Source organism: Solanum lycopersicum, chromosome 11 (assembly GCF_036512215.1).
Source record: "Solanum lycopersicum chromosome 11, SLM_r2.1".
Lineage (NCBI taxonomy): Eukaryota > Viridiplantae > Streptophyta > Magnoliopsida > Solanales > Solanaceae > Solanum > Solanum lycopersicum.
This window is the reverse complement of record NC_090810.1, coordinates 54,305,111-54,326,446: the sequence shown is the minus strand read 5'-3', so window position 1 is coordinate 54,326,446 and position 21,336 is coordinate 54,305,111. Positions and strand designations below refer to the sequence as shown.

The window sequence follows — 21,336 nt, the reverse complement described above, 5'->3', positions numbered from 1 at the left end:
ATACCAAGGCATCATCAATCTCATTACTTTAGTTCATCAAGCCTTCTCTTATACCAAGGCATCATCATTAACAAGGTAAATTTAGGATTAGAGATTCAATAGACTCATCATGCTTATTCATCACAATTATATAATCACATCATGTAAGCACACAATTAAGCATATAGAAGGTTTTATAATACTACCCAACACATATCATTCGCTATTAAGAGTCTACTAAGAATAGCATAAAAATCATAACCTACCTCCACCGAAGATTCGTGATCAAGCAAGCAATTTTCCAAAGCTTTGTTTCCTCTTCGTTTCCCTCTTCTCTCGATCGTTCTCTTTCCCTCTCCTTGTTCTTTCTATTTTCTTATTCAACCCTCTTTCTTTTACCCTAATTAGCATATAATTAAGTATAAAAGATGATGAATTAACCCATTAATTAATTCAAGGTTATCTCTTTTAACCCTCAAGGAATTGATTATTAATATTCAACCACTAACTTTATAATTATAAGCAGGAATAGTCCAAAACGCCCCTTAAAACATTTAACAGAAATCCGACCCAGCCTGGGATTACGCAGTCTGTGAAGGTCCTTCGTGCCTGCGACGGTCCGTCCTGCTGCTTCCGTCACAGAGTTCAGAGACTCAATTCCTTGAAGAGTCTGTGACGGTCCGTCGTTCCCACGACGGTCCGTCCTGCCATGTTGTCACGAAGTTCAGAGAGTCGATTTCAGTACCCAAATTTCAGAATTCTAAGTGTTTTGGAACGAGACCCCCTCGACGGTCCGTCGTGCCCATGACGGTCCGTCGTGGGATCCGTCGAACAAGACAGTTTTTCCAGAAATAAAATCTGCGGCTCAAAACGACTAAACAGGTCGTTACAATTACATGCTCACCGTTATAATTTTCTTTATTCTTGTTAACTCAATACATGCCTTTTATTATCATAAATTAATCAATATATTTGAATTGATAAGCAATCTATGATATAATATTTAGCACGATTTCAGAAAATATTAAAAGTATTAATTATTTGATCGATAACAACAACAAATATGTATTATAAAATAAAATATTTTTATAAACATTATATTACTATTCTAAATAAACTATTTTACATTGCATTATATTAGATTCTAAAAGTTTTTGAGTGGAAATAATAGTCATATTAATGATGTAAATGTTAAATTCTTAAAAGATAAATCATATCACCTTGTTACGATAAAAGTGTTCAAAATATTATTTTCTTTTTAAAGATAATGTTTTACTAAAATGAGGTTTTTATAATATTTTATTGATATAACATTTGATTTCATTTGCACATTGAAAACAAATAGTCTTTATAATTCAATGCTCAGCTTCAAAGACAACATCTTAATATTAAAATACTTATTCAGATATACATTTAGATTCAGACATTTTAATATTAATGGAAACAAATGAGGCCTAAAAAAGGGACCACGAACAGATCTCTCCAAATGGGGGCAAAACCACCCTTTGCCAAGCCCAAGGAGTGTCATCCAACATGACTTCGTCAAAAAATTTTTTAATATTTTATATATATATATATATATATATATATATGTAAAAAGACTTCTAGGCCTTCTGCCTCTAAGCTAACTGAACCCACGGAACTCCCTTTGCTTTGTCTCTGGATCGACTCAATCAATGAGAATCATGGCGAAATGCTTCTAGCATGCCAAACAAGGTAAGCGATCGATTCTCTTTTTCAAAGTCAAATGCTACTGTTTGGTCCCAACAAAAAAAACATTAGAACTCGCGGACTCAGTTGGCAAAATCAGGGTTGTTGCCCGTTGTGAAAACAACTGAATGCTATTGTTATTTATTTCACTTGAGATAGGCCTTCTTACCACTGCTTCTGCCTATTACTATTCTTTTGTTGTGCTTCCTGGACAAATATATATCTGGAAAAAGACCAACACATTAGTAAAAATAATAAAAATGACACTCTTGCCTTGGCATTATTTTTTATTTTTAAATTTTAAATAATAAACTTTTTTATTAATGTAATATTATTTTAAACATTATTTATTATTAAATAGTGATATTACTTATAAAAAATATTGTGTGGGCACTTATTTATTCACTCTCATAACTCAAGTTCAAAAATAAAATTTCATCAAAGACAGAAAAATCTGTACCATCTGAATATATTTTTGGGCTTTGATAATCAATACTTTATCCATTCGATGTTGTTTATCATATAACGTTTTTTAAAAGTTAATTTGATTAATTTTTAAAGTTAAATTAGATTATATTAATTTGATATTTTAAATAAAAAATTAAATATTATAAAATTATATAAAAAATATATTTTAAAATGTTAATCAAAAAAATTTATTATTTAACTTTAAAAATAAAAATTATAACAAATAATACCTGAAGATTATACTAACAAAAATATTAATAGAGTTTCGTTGACTTGTAAAATGCATGATTCACCCACCCACGTGAAAAATAAAAAATAGTTTTTCTAAATTATTATTATTTGTTTTTTTTGGATTTTAGCCCCATAAATAAAAGAAAAAGTCGCCCACCTCCCACTTCGTCTTCTTTGGCGGCCCCCTCTTTTAACCCCAACTCACGCTTTGTTTAGATCATTATTATTTATTATTTTATAATATATTATATTATATTGTATTATACGATAAATATAATGTTTAAGTAGATTATATTATTTGTTATTATTTAATAATATTTTAATTGTTTGATTTGATCATATCATACAGTAGTATAATTTATAAATTTACTAAAATCTCTTTAATTATTTTAAGATAAAAGGTTTAACTAGATTTAAATAATTAAGGTATAGGATAAAATTGTATTTTGAAATATTATAAAAAGATATAATTGAAAAAAGAAATTAAGTAATAATGGGAATACACAAAATTGATTGTTGTATAAAATAAGAGTTTTCATTGTTAAGTAACAACGAAATATAATAATACAATGCAATACATTTTAATTAACAATCAAAACAAACATTGTAGGTATGATAACGATATAATACAATACGATAGATTATAATAATCCAAACATTGTGTTAATGTTTTATGACAATCGCTATTAGGAATGTCATTGTCTCTTTTTTCGTTTAGGTAAAAATAGTGAAGTTTAAAACTTCTTTTAATAGTAAGTTTATTGATTGAAATTCATAAGTTACGTGATATAATTCGTTTTAATTATTTTTTATTTTGAATGAACTGTTGTCTTTTTTCCCTTTTGATTTAGTTTTTTTTTTTTTTTGTGTGTGTATGGTTAATAACTAATCAAAATTAATAACAACTAAATCAATAAATATATACTTATATTTGACTTTAAAATTATAATTTTGAAATCAATTAAATTAGTTTGATTTTGATTAATAATCGATTCGTGAACGCCCGCACATCCATATATTTAGTTGAATCAATAAAAAGTATCAAAATAACACGATAAACTCTACTACTCTATAATTATTTAAATAATACAAATTTTAATTAATGTGTCTAAATAAAATTTCATTCCAAACTTTATATATTTGTGTATGACATATTACGTAGCATGTATATATGTAACTACCTGTTTAGTCGTTTTGAGCAACAAACTTCAATTCTGGAAAAACAGGCTGAGGCGACGGACCAAACGACGATCCGTCATGGGCACGACGGACCGTCGCAGGGTCTCGTTTCAAAACACTTAGAAAATCTGAAATTGGGTACTGAAAATCGACTCTCTGAACTTCGTGACGGAATGGCAGGACGGACCGTCACAGGCGTGACGGACCGTCACAGACCCTTGGTGGAAATTTGGGTCTCTGAACTCTGCGACGACCTGCAGGACGGACCGTCGCAGGCACGACGGCCCGTCACAGGTTGCGCAAATCCCAGGCAGAATCGGATTTCCTTACACGTTTTAAGGGACGTTTTTGGACTACTCCTTCCTTAATTATAGATTTTGTGGGTTTATATTAATAACTCAAATTCTTGGGGGTTAAAAGAGGTAACCCTAAGTTAATTAGTGGGGTATTATTTCCATTTTTTACACTTAATTATATGTTAACTAGGGTAAAAGAAAGAGGGTTTGAATAAAGAAAATAGAGAGAACAAGGAGAGAGAGAAATTGATCGATCAAGAGGCAGAGGGAATATCAAAGCTTGGGAAATTGCTTGTTGATTCCAATTCTTCGGTGGAGGTAGGTTATGGTTTTCATGCTTCATAAGTAAACTCTTAATAGTGAATGATATGTATTGGTAGTATTCTGAACCCTACTATATGCTTAATGGTATGTTTGCATGAATATGATTATGTGATTGTGATAAGATAAGCATGATGAAAATATTGAATCCCAAATCTTGAAAAGAAACTTTAATATACATTATTAATGATGATGCCTTGGTATAGAAGAAGGCTTGATGAATTAAAGTAATGGGATTGATGATGCCTTGGAATAGAGAAGGCTTGATGATTTACAGAATGATATTAGTGGATCGGAGTGTCACGTACCGACACATGTAGGGGATCGGAGTGTCACGTTCCGACACATAGAATTAGGGGATCGGAGTGTCACGTTCCGACACATGTAGGGGATCGGGGTGTCACGTACCGACACATGTAGGGGATCGGAGTGTCACGTTCCGACACATGTAGGGGATCGGAGTGTCACGTTCCGACACATAGAATTAGGGGATCGGAGTGTCACGTTCTGACACATAGAATTAGGGGATCGGAGTGTCACGTTCCGACACATGTAGGGGATCGGAGTGTCACGTACCGACACAAGAGGAGGAAAGATAATGAATCTTGAAAGATGATAATATACTCAACTTAATATACTTAATTCCCAAATGAGTATGGTGTTGAGGCTTGAGCCCTCATGGATGAACTTGATAGTACTTATTGATGATTATAATACTTGTTGTTGCTACATGTTGAGTTTTATAGTTGATTTATGATATTACTTGATATATACTGTTCTCTATTTTGAGTTGACCGATGATATCTACTCAGTACCCGTGGTTTGTACTGACCCCTACTGTTATGTTTTTCTTCTTGTTATTTGTGGAGTGCAGCAAACGTGCCGTAATCTTCGACTCAACAGTAACTCAAGCCAGTCTTCGTCACACCGAATCTTCAGGGTGAGCTAACGTTTCTAGCTTGGACTGGATCTTCTCCTTCATGTCTTGATGCCTTGAACTTCCGGCATGGACTAGCTTCTTATGTATTTTTAGCTTCTTAGAAACTCTTAGAATTAGTAGTTTAAAGTAGATGTTCTTGTGATGATGACTTCCAAATTCTGGGGATAATGATAAGTTTTTGAGTTATAGAAGTTGATTATTGATTTTACTTATGAGTTTAAGTCTTCCGCATTACTTTCTGTTTATATTATATTGAAATGTTAAGGTTTAGATTGGTTGGTTCGCTCACATAGGAGGGTAAGTGTGGGTGCCAGTCGCAACCCGGTTTGGGTCGTGACAAAACTTGGTATCAGAGCATTAGGTTCGTTGGTCTCATCACACAAGAACAGGTCTAGTAGAGTCTTAAGGAACGGTAGGGGGACGCCTTTACTTTTCCTTGAGAGGCTATAAGACTTTAGGAAAATTTCACTCTTTCATTCTTTCTTTCGTGCTACTACTTGAGTCCAATTGGTATCTAGGCGATACGAATTGGTATCTGACCATCTTCACTCTCTTTCGCAGATGGTTAGAACTAGAGCAACGACTACGCCAACACCAACACCGGACAGACAAGAAACAGCTGAGCCAGCCACTGGGGCTATGGCTCGAGGGAGAACAGCGGCAAGGGGCCGTGGTAGAGGTCGTGGGAGGACGTCCTCTAGAGGAAGAGGACGAGCACCGAGCCCATCTGGTACTAGGGCGGTGACTCCTCCACCGACTGAGGAAGTAATAAGAGAAGGGGAGGATGGGGAAACTGAACAAGTGCAAAATGAGGAAATGCCACCCCAACCTACCCCAGAGATGATCAATCAGGTTCTGGCTTATCTTAGCGGGTTATCTGATCAAGGTCAGGCACCTCCAGTGTTTTCTGCGCCAACACCTCCGGTTTCAGAAGTACAACATGCGGCTACTATGGCTCCCCGCATGGATGTTCCATTGGAAATAGGCACGTTTCCACGTCTGACTACTAGGCCTATAATGACAAGTGATCAGCATGTACTTTTCAGTAAGTTCTTGAAATTGAAACCTCCAGTCTTCAAGGGTGCTGAATCGGAGGATGCTTATGATTTTCTGGTTGACTGTCACGAGCTACTACACAAGATGGGTATAGTAGAACGGTTTGGTGTGGAGTTTGTGACTTATCAGTTTCAAGGGAACGCTAAAATGTGGTGGCGATCCCATGTTGAGTGTCAATCGACAGAGGCACCACCTATGACTTGGGCCTCATTCTCTAGCTTGTTTATGGAGAAGTATATCCCCCGGACTTTGAGGGATAGGAAAAGGGATGAGTTCCTGAGCCTAGAGCAAGGTAGGATGTCGGTTAATGCTTATGAGGCTAAGTTCCGTGCACTGTCCAGATATGCCACTCAACTCTGTTTCAGTCCTCAAGAGCGGATTCGCCGGTTTGTGAAGGGGTTGAGGTCAGAATTGCGGATTTCGGCCTTACAGATAGCGGCAACGGCAAAATCCTTCCAAGAAGTGGTAGACTTTGTGATAGAAGTGGAAGGAGTGAAGCCAGACGACTTCACCACAACATCGACATCAAAAAGGTTTCGAAAGGGAGGTGAGTTTAATGGTTCTTACACTAGAGGACAGGGTTCGGGAAGTTACTCAGTCCGACCAATTCAGTCTTCACTACAGACTGTAGTTGGGGGACCACCTCAGACCGGTCAACACTTCTCCGAGGGGCCTATGATTGACTCCAGAGAATGTTATGGATGTGGGGAGATTGGACATATTAGGAAAAATTGTCCCAGACAAAGTTATAGACCCCCAATAGCTAGAGGTAGAGGTGGTCATGGTAGAGGCCGTTATTCTGGAGGACGTGGTGGTCGAGGTAATGGTGGTCACCAAAACGGCAGAGGTAATGGGCAAACTGGGGCCACTACATCACAACATGGTAGGGGCAATGGACAGACGAACGATAGGGCCCAATGTTACGCTTTCCCTGGGCGGTCTGAAGCGGAGGCATCTGATGCTGTCATCACAGGTAATCTTCTGGTTTGTGATTGCATGGCTTCTGTATTGTTTGATCCTGGATCCACGTTTTCTTATGTATCTTCCTCATTTGCTAATGGTCTAAATTTACATTGTGAATTTCTTGATATGCCTATTCGTGTTTCTACTCCGGTGGGTGAGTCTGTGGTAGTTGAAAAGGTATATAGGTCTTGTGTGGTAAACTTTGTGGGAAGCAACACTTATGTAGATTTGTTTATCTTAGAAATGGATGATTTTGATGTGATTCTGGGTATGACTTGGCTTTCTCCGCAATTTGCAATCTTGGATTGTAATGCTAAAACGGTGACGTTAGCCAAGCCTGGGATAGACCCGTTAGTGTGAGAGGGTGACTACACTTCCAATCCGGTCCGCATCGTCTCCTTTCTTCGTGCTAAGAAAATGATTAGTAAAGGGTGTTTAGCTTTCTTGGCACATCTCAAGGATGACACTACCCAAGTACCTTCGATTGAGTCGGTTTCAGTAGTTCGTGAGTTTCTGGATGTGTTCCCTGCAGATCTTCCTAGTATGCCACCGGATAGGGATATTGACTTCTGTATTGATCTTGAACCCGGTACTCACCCCATTTCTATACCCCCTTATAGAATGGCTCCCGCGGAGTTAAGAGAGTTAAAAGCACAACTTCAAGAGTTATTGAACAAAGGCTTCATTAGACCAAGTGCATCTCCTTGGGGTGCTCCGGTTTTGTTTGTAAAGAAAAAGGATGGCAGTTTTCGAATGTGCATAGACTACAGACAACTGAATAAGGTAACCATAAAGAACAAGTACCCTCTTCCTCGCATTGATGACTTGTTCGATCAGTTACAAGGTGCTTGTGTCTTCTCTAAGATTGACTTGAGATCCGGTTATCATCAATTGAAAATACGGGCAACGGATGTGCCAAAGACTGCTTTTCGAACAAGGTATGGGCATTACGAATTTGTGGTGATGTCTTTTGGTCTTACGAATGCCCCTGCTGCGTTCATGAGCTTGATGAATGGTATTTTTAAGCCATATTTGGACCTCTTCGTGATCGTATTTATTGATGATATATTGGTATACTCAAAGAGCAAGAAGGAACATGAAGAACATTTGAGAATGGTATTGGAAATGTTGAGGGAGAAAAAGCTTTATGCCAAGTTCTCTAAGTGTGAGTTTTGGCTAGATGCAGTGTCCTTCTTGGGGCACGTGGTTTCTAAGGAAGGAGTGATGGTGGATCCTTCTAAGATTGAGACGTGAAGAATTGGGTAAGACCCACTAATGTGTCAGAAATAAGGAGCTTTGTTGGGTTAGCTAGCTACTACCGCCGATTTGTCAAGGGATTCTCTTCTATTGCTTCCCAATTGACGAGCTTGACTAAGCAGAATGTTCCATTTGTATGGTCGGACGAATGTGAGGAAAGCTTTCAGAAGCTCAAGACTTTGTTGACTACCGCACCTATCCTTACCTTGCCAGTAGAGGGTAAGAACTTCATTGTTTATTGTGATGCATCCTATTCTGGGTTGGGTGCAGTACTAATGCAAGAGAAGAGTGTGATTGCTTATGCTTCAAGACAATTAAAAGTGCATGAACGTAACTATCCCACTCATGATTTGGAATTGGCCGCGGTAGTGTTTGCATTAAAGCAATGGAGACACTATTTATATGGGGTTAAGTGTGAGATCTATACGGATCATCGTAGCCTTCAGTATGTCTTTACTCAGAAAGATTTGAACTTAAGACAGAGGAGATGGATGGAGTTACTAAAGGACTACGATATCACTATCTTGTATCATCCGGGGAAGGCGAATGTTGTAGCGGATGCTTTAAGTAGGAAGGCGGGAAGCATGGGAAGTCTAGCTCACTTGCAAGCTTCTAGACGCCCATTGGCTAGAGAGGTTCAAACTCTAGATAATGACTTGATGAGATTAGAAGTAAATGAGAGGGGAGGATTGTTGGCTTCTGTGGAGGCAAGATCTTTCTTCCTTGACAAGATTAAGGGAAGACAGTCTGATGATGAGAAACTGCGCAGAATTCAAGATAAGGTATTGCGAGGAGAGTCTAAGGAAGCACAAATCGATGAGGAAGGTGTTTTTAGGATCAAGGGAAGGGTATGTGTACCCCGCGTCGATGATTTGATCAACACAATTCTGACAGAGGCTCATAGTTAAAGGTATTCTATACATCCGGGTGCAACCAAGATGTATCGTGACCTAAAACAACACTTTTGGTGGAGTAGAATGAAGCGTGACATTGTGGATTTTATTGCCAAATGTCCAAACTGTCAACAAGTAAAGTATGAACACCAAAGGCCCGGAGGAACACTTCAGAGAATGCCCATTCCGGAATGGAAGTGGGAAAGAATTGCAATGGATTTTGTGGTTGGTCTTCCAAAGACAATGGGTAAGTATGACTCCATTTGGGTGATTGTTGATAGGTTAACTAAATCTGCTCATTTCATTCCGGTCAAGATGACTTACAATGCAGAAAAGTTAGCCAAACTTTACATCTCGGAAGTGGTGCGATTGCATGGGGTTCCACTATCCATCATATCAGATAGAGGTACGCAGTTTACTTCTAAGTTTTGGAAAACATTGCATGCTGAATTGGGTACTAGGTTGGACCTTATTACTGCGTTCCATCTCCAGACCGATGGTCAGTCTGAGCGAACGATTCAAATGTTGGAGGATATTCTCCGTGCGTGTGTGATAGAATTTGGTGGCCATTGGGATAGCTTCTTACCCTTAGCAGAGTTTTCATACAATAATAGCTATCACTCAAGCATTGATATGGCTCCATTTGAAGCATTGTATGGTAGGAGATGTAGGTCTCCCATTGGTTGGTTTGATGCGTTCGAGGTCAGACCTTGGGGTACTGATCTCTTGAGGGATTCGATGGAAAAAGTGAAGTCTATTCAAGAAAAGCTTCTAGCGGCGCAAAGTAGACAAAAAGAATATGCAGATCGAAAGGTTAGAGACTTAGAGTTCATGGAGGGTGAACAAGTCTTGTTGAAAGTTTCACCCATGAAAGGGGTGATGCGGTTTGGTAAAAGGGGTAAACTAAGTCCAAGGTACATTGGACCATTTGAAGTACTTAAGCGAGTAGGAGAGGTGGCTTATGAGTTAGCCTTGCCTCCAGGGCTGTCCGGAGTACATCCGGTATTCCATGTGTCGATGTTGAAAAGATACCATGGGGATGGAAACTACATCATCCGTTGGGATTCAGTTTTGCTTGATGAGAACTTGTCTTATGAGGAGGAGCCTGTTGTTATCTTAGACAGAGAAGTTCGCAAGTTGAGGTCAAGAGAGATTGCATCCATCAAGGTGCAATGGAAGAATCGACCCGTTGAAGAAGCCACTTGGGAGAAGGAGGCGGATATGCGAGAAAAATACCCACATCTGTTTACAGATTCAGGTACTCCTTTTCGCCCTTGTTTTCCTTCTTTTGATCGTTCGGGGACGAACGATGGGTAAATTGGTATCTATTGTAACGACCTGTTTAGTCGTTTTGAGCAACAAACTTTAATTCTGGAAAAACAGGCTGAGGCGACGGACCAAACGACGATCCGTCATGGGCATGACGGACCGTCGCAGGGTCTCGTTTCAAAACACTTAGAAAATCTGAAATTGGGTACTGAAAATCGACTCTCTGAACTTCGTGACGGAATGGCAGGACGGACCGTCACAGGCGTGACGGACCGTCACAGACCCTTGGTGGAAATTTGGGTCTCTGAACTCTGCGATGACCTGCAGGACGGACCGTCGCAGGCACGACGGCCCGTCACAGGTTGCGCAAATCCCAGGCAGAATCGGATTTCCTTACACGTTTTAAGGGATGTTTTTGGACTACTCCTTCCTTAATTATAGATTTTGTGGGTTTATATTAATAACTCAAATTCTTGGGGGTTAAAAGAGGTAACCCTAAGTTAATTAGTGGGGTATTATTGCCATCTTTTACTCTTAATTATATGTTAACTAGGGTAAAAGAAAGAGGGTTTGAATAAAGAAAATAGAGAGAACAAGGAGAGAGAGAAATTGATCGATCAAGAGGCAGAGGGAATATCAAAGCTTGGGAAATTGCTTGTTGATTCCAATTCTTCGGTGGAGGTAGGTTATGGTTTTCATGCTTCATAAGTAAACTCTTAATAGTGAATGATATGTATTGGTAGTATTGTAAACCCTACTATATGCTTAATGGTATGTTTGCATGAATATGATTATGTGATTGTGATAAGATAAGCATGATGAAAATATTGAATCCCAAATCTTGAAAAGAAACTTTAATATACATTATTAATGATGATGCCTTGGTATAGAAGAAGGCTTGATGAATTAAAGTAATGGGATTGATGATGCCTTGGAATAGAGAAGGCTTGATGATTTACAAAATGATATTAGTGGATCGGAGTGTCACGTACCGACACATGTAGGGGATCGGAGTGTCACGTTCCGACACATAGAATTAGGGGATCGGGGTGTCACGTTCCGACACATGTAGGGGATCGGAGTGTCACGTACCGACACATGTAGGGGATCAGAGTGTCACGTTCCGACACATGTAGGGGATCGGAGTGTCACGTTCCGACACATAGAATTAGGGGATCGGAGTGTCACGTTCCGACACATAGAATTAGGGGATCGGAGTGTCACGTTCCGACACATGTAGGGGATCGGAGTGTCACGTACCGACACAAGAGGAGGAAAGATAATGAATCTTGAAAGATGATAATATACTCAACTTAATATACTTAATTCCCAAATGAGTATGGTGTTGAGGCTTGAGCCCTCATGGATGAACTTGATAGTACTTATTGATGATTATAATACTTGTTGTTGCTACATGTTGAGTTTTATAGTTGAATTATAATATTACTTGATATATACTGTTCTCTATTTTGAGTTGACCGATGATATCTACTCAGTACCCGTGGTTTGTACTGACCCCTACTGTTATGTTTTTCTTCTTGTTATTTGTGGAGTGCAGCAAACGTGCCGTCATCTTCGACTCAACAGTAACTCAAGCCAGTCTTCGTCACACCGGATCTTCAGGGTGAGCTAACTGTGACGTCCCGCCATCCATTCAGGCTGAACGCCACCCAACGAGGCAGCCAGCAGGCGCAGCAGGCGCAGGGGAGCAGGCTGACCACGCAGGTCAGCAGCCAAGGGGGCCTGCAGTAGCTGAAGAGGCAGCAATTTCAGCTGTTATGGCAGTTACAGCCGTTTCAGCTGTTACACTTGTTAGTGGGGCGGCTGTTACAGGAGTTACAAGTCTTTGAGAGGCTTGTGGAGATCATGGGGCAGACTAGGAGCATCTAGGAGTCCTTTTTGGAAGACTTAGAAGCTTGTGTTGTAGGCATAGTCTTAGGAACTTGTATAGTTTATTTACTAACTCTTAGGCAGCATTAGAGTAGTATAAATAGCAGATTATTTTACTTGTAAAGCATCCAATTATTTTCAAGTAATAGAAGTTCCTTCTTCCAAAGTTCTGTCTTACTTCTTATTTACTTAGCGATTCGAGTTTTAGGCTTACTAGAGTTTGCAAGAACGTGCAAGAGTCGTGAGTAAACCGTCTAGTGCCGCACGGAACATAGTCCGAATCAAAAAGTCCGTGACAGTTGGTATCAGAGCGAAGGTTTATCGTAGGAAAATGACGAACGGAGGAAACGGTGGTGGCACCGCCAACGTTCAGGGAGGAAAGAAGAACAAAAAGGGAAAGAACAAGAAGGGCAACGAACCCAGTCTGCCCAACCCTCCACCAGGCGACCTGCCAACAGGCAGTCTTCCACCAGGCGACCTGCCATCAGGCAGTGTCCCCTTGGGCGACCTGCCATCAGGCAGTTTACCATCAAGCGATCTGCCAACAAATGATCCTCCACCAGGCGACGGACAAACATCTTTCCAGGAGAATACAGATGAGGAAAGTGAAGACGACGTCAGCGAAGACGTTATAGACGTCACTGTTCGACATGAATGGATTGCCAGCGTTGAGAGGGCAAGACTTGCTGTTGAGATTTTGGGGCAACGCTTGAATGGTTTGGACAGCGATGTTAAAAACCTTGAAGAAAATTCCCTTGAGGAAGTTAACATCATCCGGAAGGAGTTGGATCTACGCAAGCGGACTGAATTGGAGTTGAAGGAGTCCATTACTTCCTTGGAGTTCAGGTTGTTGGATGCCACCACAATGATCCAGACCCTGAAGAACAAGGTAGTAGCCCTCGAAGAAGAGAGGGAGGTTGCAGCAACAGCATCACTTGGCCAGGAAAGGGAGACCAGGGTCGAGGTTCCCAAGCCACCAACATTCAAGGGTGTCCGAGACGCCCTAGAGGTAGGCAATTTCTTATGGCACTTGGAAAATTATTTCAGGTGTAATCGGGTCAGGAGCGATGCAAGCAAGATCAACACTGCCGTGTTGTATCTTTCCGACGTAGCCATGTTGTGGTGGAAACGCAAAGATGCCGAGATCAAGAGGGGCACACGCACCATCGACACATGGGAACAATTCCTTGAGGAATTCAAGAAAGCTTTCTTCCCCAACAATGCTGTTTATGAGATGAAGCGCAAACTTCGGGAGTTGAAGCAGACGGGAAGTATTAGGGCCTATGTGAAAGAGTTCACAATCTTGACCCTTCAGATTCCCCAACTTACGGAAGATGACATGCTGTTCACCTTCATGGACGGGCTACAGAATTGGGCGAGGACCGAGTTAGAGCGACGTCAAGTAAAAACCATCGATGAGGCCATCACTCAAGCTGAGACCTTGACAGATTTCAAACATGATCGTTTGAACAAGGCGAAGGGCAAGGAGGCAAAGGGCAGTCAAGCTAAAGGCGGGGGAGACCGTGGCCGAGGCAGAGAACCGTCGGCACAACCCAAGCAGCAAGACACACCCAAGTCCGATGGCAAACGGTTCGAACGCTGGAAGTTCTCGGAGAAGCGGACGCAGTCCAGTAGAGGAGACGGGTGCTATATATGTGGCGGACCACACGGTTACGCCAGGTGCCCAGAGATGAAGAGTCTTGGTGCCATCGTCCGTGAGCGGAAGGAAAAGGAGGCACAAGACAAGGCGAAACCGGCAGACACCACTCAATTGGGCATGGTTGGAATCTGTGGTGCCATAGCAAAGCAGGCTGACAACCCGGGGGATTTCAGCACACAATATGTGGATATCTCCATCAATGGGCAAGTAGTTCGGGCCATGGTAGATTCCGGGGCTGAGGCTAACATCATGACCAAGGCGGCGGCAGAGAAATTGGGACTGAAAATTGTTCCAAGTAACAATCGCCTCAAGACGGTCAACGCCCCACCAACTCCCGTGTGTGGAATTGCTCATGGGGTCAGCATCACTTTAGGACGGTGGAAAGGTAAGACAAACTTTACCGTAGCTCCTTTGGATATATCCGATGTCATTCTTGGGCAGGAATTCTTTCAACGTTGCCACACGATGATCGATCCCTACCTTCAACAACTCATGGTGATGGAGGGGGAAGGGTCTTGTATGGTGCCTCTTATTAGGGTGCCGAAGAAAGACGGATATGCCCAACTGTCGGCCATGCAGATTGTGAAGGGCCTGAAGAAAGGAGCGCCAACCTTTTTAGCCACCATCGCAAGTTCGAGTGAAGACCATGGTGCTATGCAGCCACTGCCACCTATTATAGAATCTGTTTTGCAGGAAAACAGTGATGTGATGCCGGAGGAGCTGCCGAAGACACTACCTCCAAGGCGCGAGGTAGATCATATGATTGAGTTGGAGGCGGGAGCCAAGCCACCTGCGCTTGCACCTTATCGCATGGCTCCGCCCGAATTAGAAGAACGAGGAAGCAATTGAAAGAGCTCCTCGAAGCAGGTCATGTTCGTCCATCCAAGGCACCCTATGGAGCGCCGGTGCTGTTTCAGAAGAAGAAAGATGGGTCGATGCGTTTATGCATTGACTACAGGGCGCTCAACAAGATCACAATCCGGAACAAGTATCCAATCCCGCTGATCGCAAATTTGTTCGATCGTCTTGGAGAGGCCAAATACTTCACCAAGATGGATCTCCGGAAAGGCTACTATCAAGTGCGCATTGCAGAGGGGGATGAGCCAAAGACAGCATGTGTGACCAGGTATGGAGCATTCGAATGGTTGGTGATGCCCTTCGGCTTAACCAACGCACCTGCCACATTTTGCACGCTGATGAACGAGATTTTGCATCCCTACTTGGACCAGTTCGTAGTGGTGTACTTAGATGACATAGTCGTCTATAGTAGCACTTTGCAGGAGCATGTAGAGCACTTGAAGAAGGTCTTCAAAGTATTGCGAGAAAATCAGCTCTATGTCAAGCGGGAGAAGTGCGAGTTCGCCCAACCAAGGATACATTTCTTGGGCCATGTGATCAGCCAAGGTGAGCTTCGTATGGACGAGGCTAAGGTAAAGGCGATCCAAGATTGGGAAGCGCCTACAAAAATGACCGAGCTACGTTCTTTTCTTGGACTTGCTAATTATTATCGCAGGTTCATCAGCGGGTACTCCGCTATTGCTGCACCACTGACCGAGCTGCTGAAGAAGAACAGGCCTTGGTTGTGGAGCGAGGAGCGCGAGGAAGCGTTCGAGGGTCTTAAGGCTGCGGTTACTAAAGAGCCAGTCTTGATGCTGCCTGATTTCACCAAGACCTTCGAAATCCATACGGATGCTTCTGATTTTGCCATTGGGGGAGTCTTGATGCAGGAGAAGCACCCCATAGCATTCGAAAGCCGGAAGCTGAATGAAGCGGAACGACGGTACACTGTGCAGGAGAAGGAGATGACAGCCATTGTGCATTGTCTACGCACATGGAGGCATTATCTACTAGGCTCCAAATTTGTAGTAAAAACTGACAATGTTGCCACTAGCTATTTTCAGTCGCAGAAGAAGATCACACCAAAGCAGGCTCGTTGGCAGGATTTCTTAGCTGAATTTGACTACAACTTGGAGTACAAACCAGGAAGGGGCAATGTGGTAGCCGATGCATTGAGCAGAAAGACTGAATTAGCGGCCATCTCCTCAGTCCGCAGTGAATTCCAAGGCGCAATCAAAGACGGTATGCAACACAATCCGGAAGCCAAGAAGATTATGGAGCTTGCTGCTCAAGGCCAAACCAAACGGTTTTGGGTAGAAGACGGATTCTTGCTTACCACTGGCCGGAGGATCTATGTACCAAAGTTCGGGTTCATCAGGCAGCGTATTATCAAAGAAAGCCACGACACTCCGTGGGCTGGGCATCCGGGACAGAAGAGAACGAGGGCGTTAGTGGAGGCCTTCTATTTCTGGCCACGTATGCGGGAAGAGATTGAGCAGTACGTGCAGACTTTTCTAGTGTGCCAGCAAGACAAGATAGAGCAAAGGCAACCAGGAGGGCTGTTGGAGCTGTTACCCATAGCTGATCGTCCATGGGAGAGCATATCTATGGATTTCATTACTTCTTTGCCGAAGTCAAACGGGTTTGGCACTATTATGGTCGTAGTGGATAGATTTTCCAAATATGCTACATTCATGCCTGCCACAGCCGGTTGTACTGCTAAGGAAGCTGCACAATTGTTCTTTAAGAATGTTGTGAAGTATTGGGGGCTGCCGAGGTTCATCATTAGTGATCGGGATCCTCGTTTCACAGGGAACTTTTGGAGTGAACTCTTCGAGATTCTTGGTTCAAAACTTCACTTTTCCACCAGTTTCCACCCCCAAATTGATGGCCAAACTGAACGCGTCAACGCCTTGTTGGAATGCTATCTTCGGCACTATGTTAGTGCACATCAGAAAGATTGGGCTAAGCTCCTAGACATGGCGCAATTTTCTTATAATTTGCAGAGGAGTGAATCTACAGTGCGCACACCGTTCGAGTTAGCAACGGGCCAGCAACCCCAAACTCCGCACTCATTGCCAACATTGTTCGAAGGGAAGAGTTTGGGCGCTTACAACCTTGCCAAGGGTTGGGAAGAGCAACTCGACCTTGCCAAATCTTATTTGAGCAAGGCGGCAAGGAGGATGAAGAAGTTCGCCAACCGCAAGCGTCGTCCCACCAACTACAAAGAAGGTGATATGGTTTTGGTAAAGTTTAATCCGAGGCAGTTTAAGGCGCTTAGAGGCATGCATCACAACCTGGTGCGGAAATATGAGGGTCCGTTCAAAATTGTTGCCAAGGTGGGTAAGATTTCATACAGGTTGGAGTTACCTCCACACTTCAAGATCCACCCAGTCTTTCATGCAAGCGTCCTTAAGCCTTATCATGAGGACAAGGATGATCTCAGCCGGAACAAGTCACAACGGGCCCCTATCACCGTTACTGCCTCGCATGATCGTAAGATTGAAGCTATCATAGATTACCAAGCCAAGCGGAAACGAGGACAGCAGGCCAGTGCCATGTTTCTCGTACATTGGAAGGGACAAACTCCGGAGGAAGCCACATGGGAGAAGTACGAAGACTTGTGGCAGTTCAAAGACAAAATTCAGGAGTTCTTGCAGCAATGCGTCGCGGTCGTCGCATCATGGGGTGGGGGAGATTGTGACGTCCCGCCATCCATTCAGGCCGAACGCCACCCAACGAGGCAGCCAGCAGGCGCAGCAGGCGCAGGGGAGCAGGCTGACCACGCAGGTCAGCAGCCAAGGGGGCCTGCAGCAGCTGAAGAGGCAGCAGTTTCAGCTGTTATGGCAGTTACAGCCGTTTCAGCTGTTACACTTGTTAGTGGGGCGGCTGTTACAGGAGTTACAAGTCTTTGAGAGGCTTGTGGAGATCATGGGGCAGACTAGGAGCATCTAGGAGTCCTTTTTGGAAGACTTAGAAGCTTGTGTTGTAGGCATAGTCTTAGGAACTTGTATAGTTTATTTACTAACTCTTAGGCAGCATTAGAGTAGTATAAATAGCAGATTATTTTACTTGTAAAGCATCCAATTATTTTCAAGTAATAGAAGTTCCTTCTTCCAAAGTTCTGTCTTACTTCTTATTTTCTTAGCGATTCGAGTTTTAGGCTTACTAGAGTTTGCAAGAACGTGCAAGAGTCGTGAGTAAACCGTCTAGTGCCGCACGGAACATAGTCCGAATCAAAAAGTCCGTGACATAACGCTTCTAGCTTGGACTGGATCTTCTCCTTCATGTCTTGATGCCTTGAACTTCCGGCATGGACTAGCTTCTTATGTATTTTTAGCTTCTTAGAAACTCTTAGAATTAGTAGTTTAAAGTAGATGTTCTTGTGATGATGACTTCCAGATTCTGGGGATAATGATAAGTTTTTGAGTTATAGAAGTTGATTATTGATTTTACTTATGAGTTTAAGTCTTCCGCATTACTTTCTGTTTATATTATATTGAAATGTTAAGGTTTAGATTGGTTGGTTCGCTCACATAGGAGGGTAAGTGTGGGTGCCAGTCGCAACCCGGTTTAGGTCGTGACAATATACATCTTTTGCACTATACCTAAAAGAATCTACGTGGTATGCATCATACTAAACTTTCTTTTCTTAGCAACATCACTATTTTTTAACTGAAATTTCCTACAAAAATTGTTTAGTAGTTATTTTTATAAATATTTTAATTGAACTAATGACAAAAAAATATAATATATTTTCATACAAAATTTTTTGAAGTGTTCTCCAGTGTTTTAGTGAAAAAATATTTGAACAAGCTACTTCAATAGAAAATGAATTGAAAAATCAATATTTTAAATTAAATTTTTTTATTGATTCGCGATTAAAAAACCCCCATCATTTCTAGTAACGGATGTACCACTTCAAAGCATGCTTTCCACTACATTTTCTGATAGGAAAAAGATCTGCAATAATCCAAAATACTGGGAATATGAATGCCTCTAGAAAAAAAAAATGAGTACAATAATCCCAATATGACTTTGTTCTCTTTTCATTTATGGGGAAATAATTTTGATTGAGGCCTATACTTTTTTACTTTTTTTGTAGTGACCTATAATAAGATGTAAAGTTGGGATGAGATCACATAATTGAACAATAAAACAAACTATAAAACCTTTACTCATACAATAATGTCCAAAAGCACATGTAGGAGTGAAGAGATGATGAGGATTTTCACTTGTGGGGTGAAAAGAGTTAGATGATGCATCCATGCATTTAACTTATCCAATGTATGGGGAAAGAACTTTTTTATTTATTAGGATCACTTTTGTTGTGTTTTTTCTTTTTAGATTATTCCGATAAAGTAATTATATAAATATAGTATGATTAACTTGTGCTTTAAATATTTCTTTAATTCTACAAAAATATAATTATTCAGACTATTTCTTAACAAAAGAACATAAAATATGAAATGAGCGACGAACATTAAAATATTCAACGAAAAATAATAATAAAATCGCGTAAAATAAATATGACAAATTAATAAGTCATAATGAAAATAAATACAATTTAAAATACTAAATCGTGCTAAAATAAGTCTACTAAGTATTAATTATATGACTAAATATTAAAGAAAAATTAAAATTTAATTATGTATTTTGATTTTCTAAACCAATGTAAAACTAAAAAAATATATTCAACATTAGTGTTGAGTTGATTTTTTTAAGCATTACTATTCATTTGATTTTGATTTGAGCTTTATTTGAGTTATTAGTATCTATAGACTATAATCTCTATTGGGTAATTCAAAATTCTAAGTTTCAAACTTCAAATAATATGTTAATATATAAAAACTATGAAGTATAAGAAATTTAGAAATTTTATCCAAATAAATATTTAATATAATATATATAAAATAAATTTTAAAATTATATATATATATATATATATATATATATATATATATATATATATATAATGCTGAGTTAATTTGATCTCGGATTGATCTTTTTTAGTTAAAACCAAACCAATTCGAGCATAGTAAAAAAAATCAATACTAAATCAAGTCAAAACAAAACTAGTCGAATTTTTTTTCTTTAGTTTGACTTAATTTACTGTTTAATTCAGTTTTTAATTCGATTTTATACACCAATACTTCATAATATTAATTCTAATGCCAATTTCAAAAGAGGTATTTGGTGAGGATGTCATTGACAGTGCTCCAAGCAAGAGGGAGATAAAGAATGGAAAAGAAAGATGATGGTGTGAATTTATGATTTAGAGAGAGCCAATTTTATTTGTTCATTGGATCTCTAATGGAAATGAAAATTTGAACAATCTATTAAACAACTATTTATAAAAATATATATTACTATTTGTGATGGTAACTTTAATGTTCTTGTTTATATATATAGGAGCGTTAAGTAGATATGTTTTAAGAAGGAAAAATTACGTGGAATGACAAACATCCCTAAGTAATTAGCCAATAAGGGTATAGTTTAATTTATTTACTCTCAATAACTATAGTTTCATTTTTTTTGCCATAAGTATGGGACCTACCACCTGTATACCCAACCATAAAAGATTTTTTTATCTTTTTATATATAATTTTATCAAATCAATTTTATCTCTCCTATATTCATTCCATATCTTTCTCCTAAAATCACTCCTCCACTCCTATTTTGAATTTTGAATTTTGAATTTTGAATTTTGAAAAATTTCACGATATCCCTGTTGTCTTACTTTCATTATTCCAATCTTTTTTTTATTTTTTTCTTTCATCAACATAATTATATATGTATTATGTTTCTTAGTTCTTTCATTTTTTTAAAAAAAAATTCTTTCTTTCTTATCAGTTTAAAGTTCTTCAAAATGAGAATAAGGATTCATCTCTATATATGAGGATTACCAGAGGTATGTCATTGCATGTCAATAATGTTGATAATCCACCTTCGTTTTCAATCGGGTTATCTCAGGATTTTGGGGTTAATGTAGGGTATATGACAGAACATAAACAAGTTCAAGTTGAACAATATCTTGAATAGAAATTCAAGAAAAAAATGACCCAATGACAATCAAGAAAGTCATCAACAACGCGAAATCTAGCGGCATTAAGATTGTTGAAGGTTGAAGCAAGAGAAAAGTCATAAACATAAATCCAGACGAGATTGCATCTATCTCATTAAAATTGGACAAAACTAGACAAATCTGAAAAACATCAGGTTGTGTAATTTATATATAAATTAATAAAGTTACGTATATAGTGATTTGTGTATTAATGTAATATATACAAAGTATTATGAGACAATTGTTATTTGTATACAAATATTTAGTTTTCTATAAAAGAAATTTGTTAATCATTGTATAATTCATATATAAAATTATAGTAT

General features: G+C 39.8%; 1 long non-coding RNA gene across 1 annotated transcript; it reads left to right on the top strand.

Moving 5' to 3' along the window:
* The first annotated feature begins 1,594 nt into the window (after positions 1 to 1,594).
* On the top strand, positions 1,595 to 21,303 carry LOC112940310 (uncharacterized). Its single transcript, XR_011212607.1, has 3 exons — positions 1,595 to 1,695; positions 20,803 to 20,860; positions 20,942 to 21,303. It is a non-coding gene; the product is annotated as an uncharacterized lncRNA (long non-coding RNA).
* Positions 21,304 to 21,336: the final 33 nt, after the last annotated feature.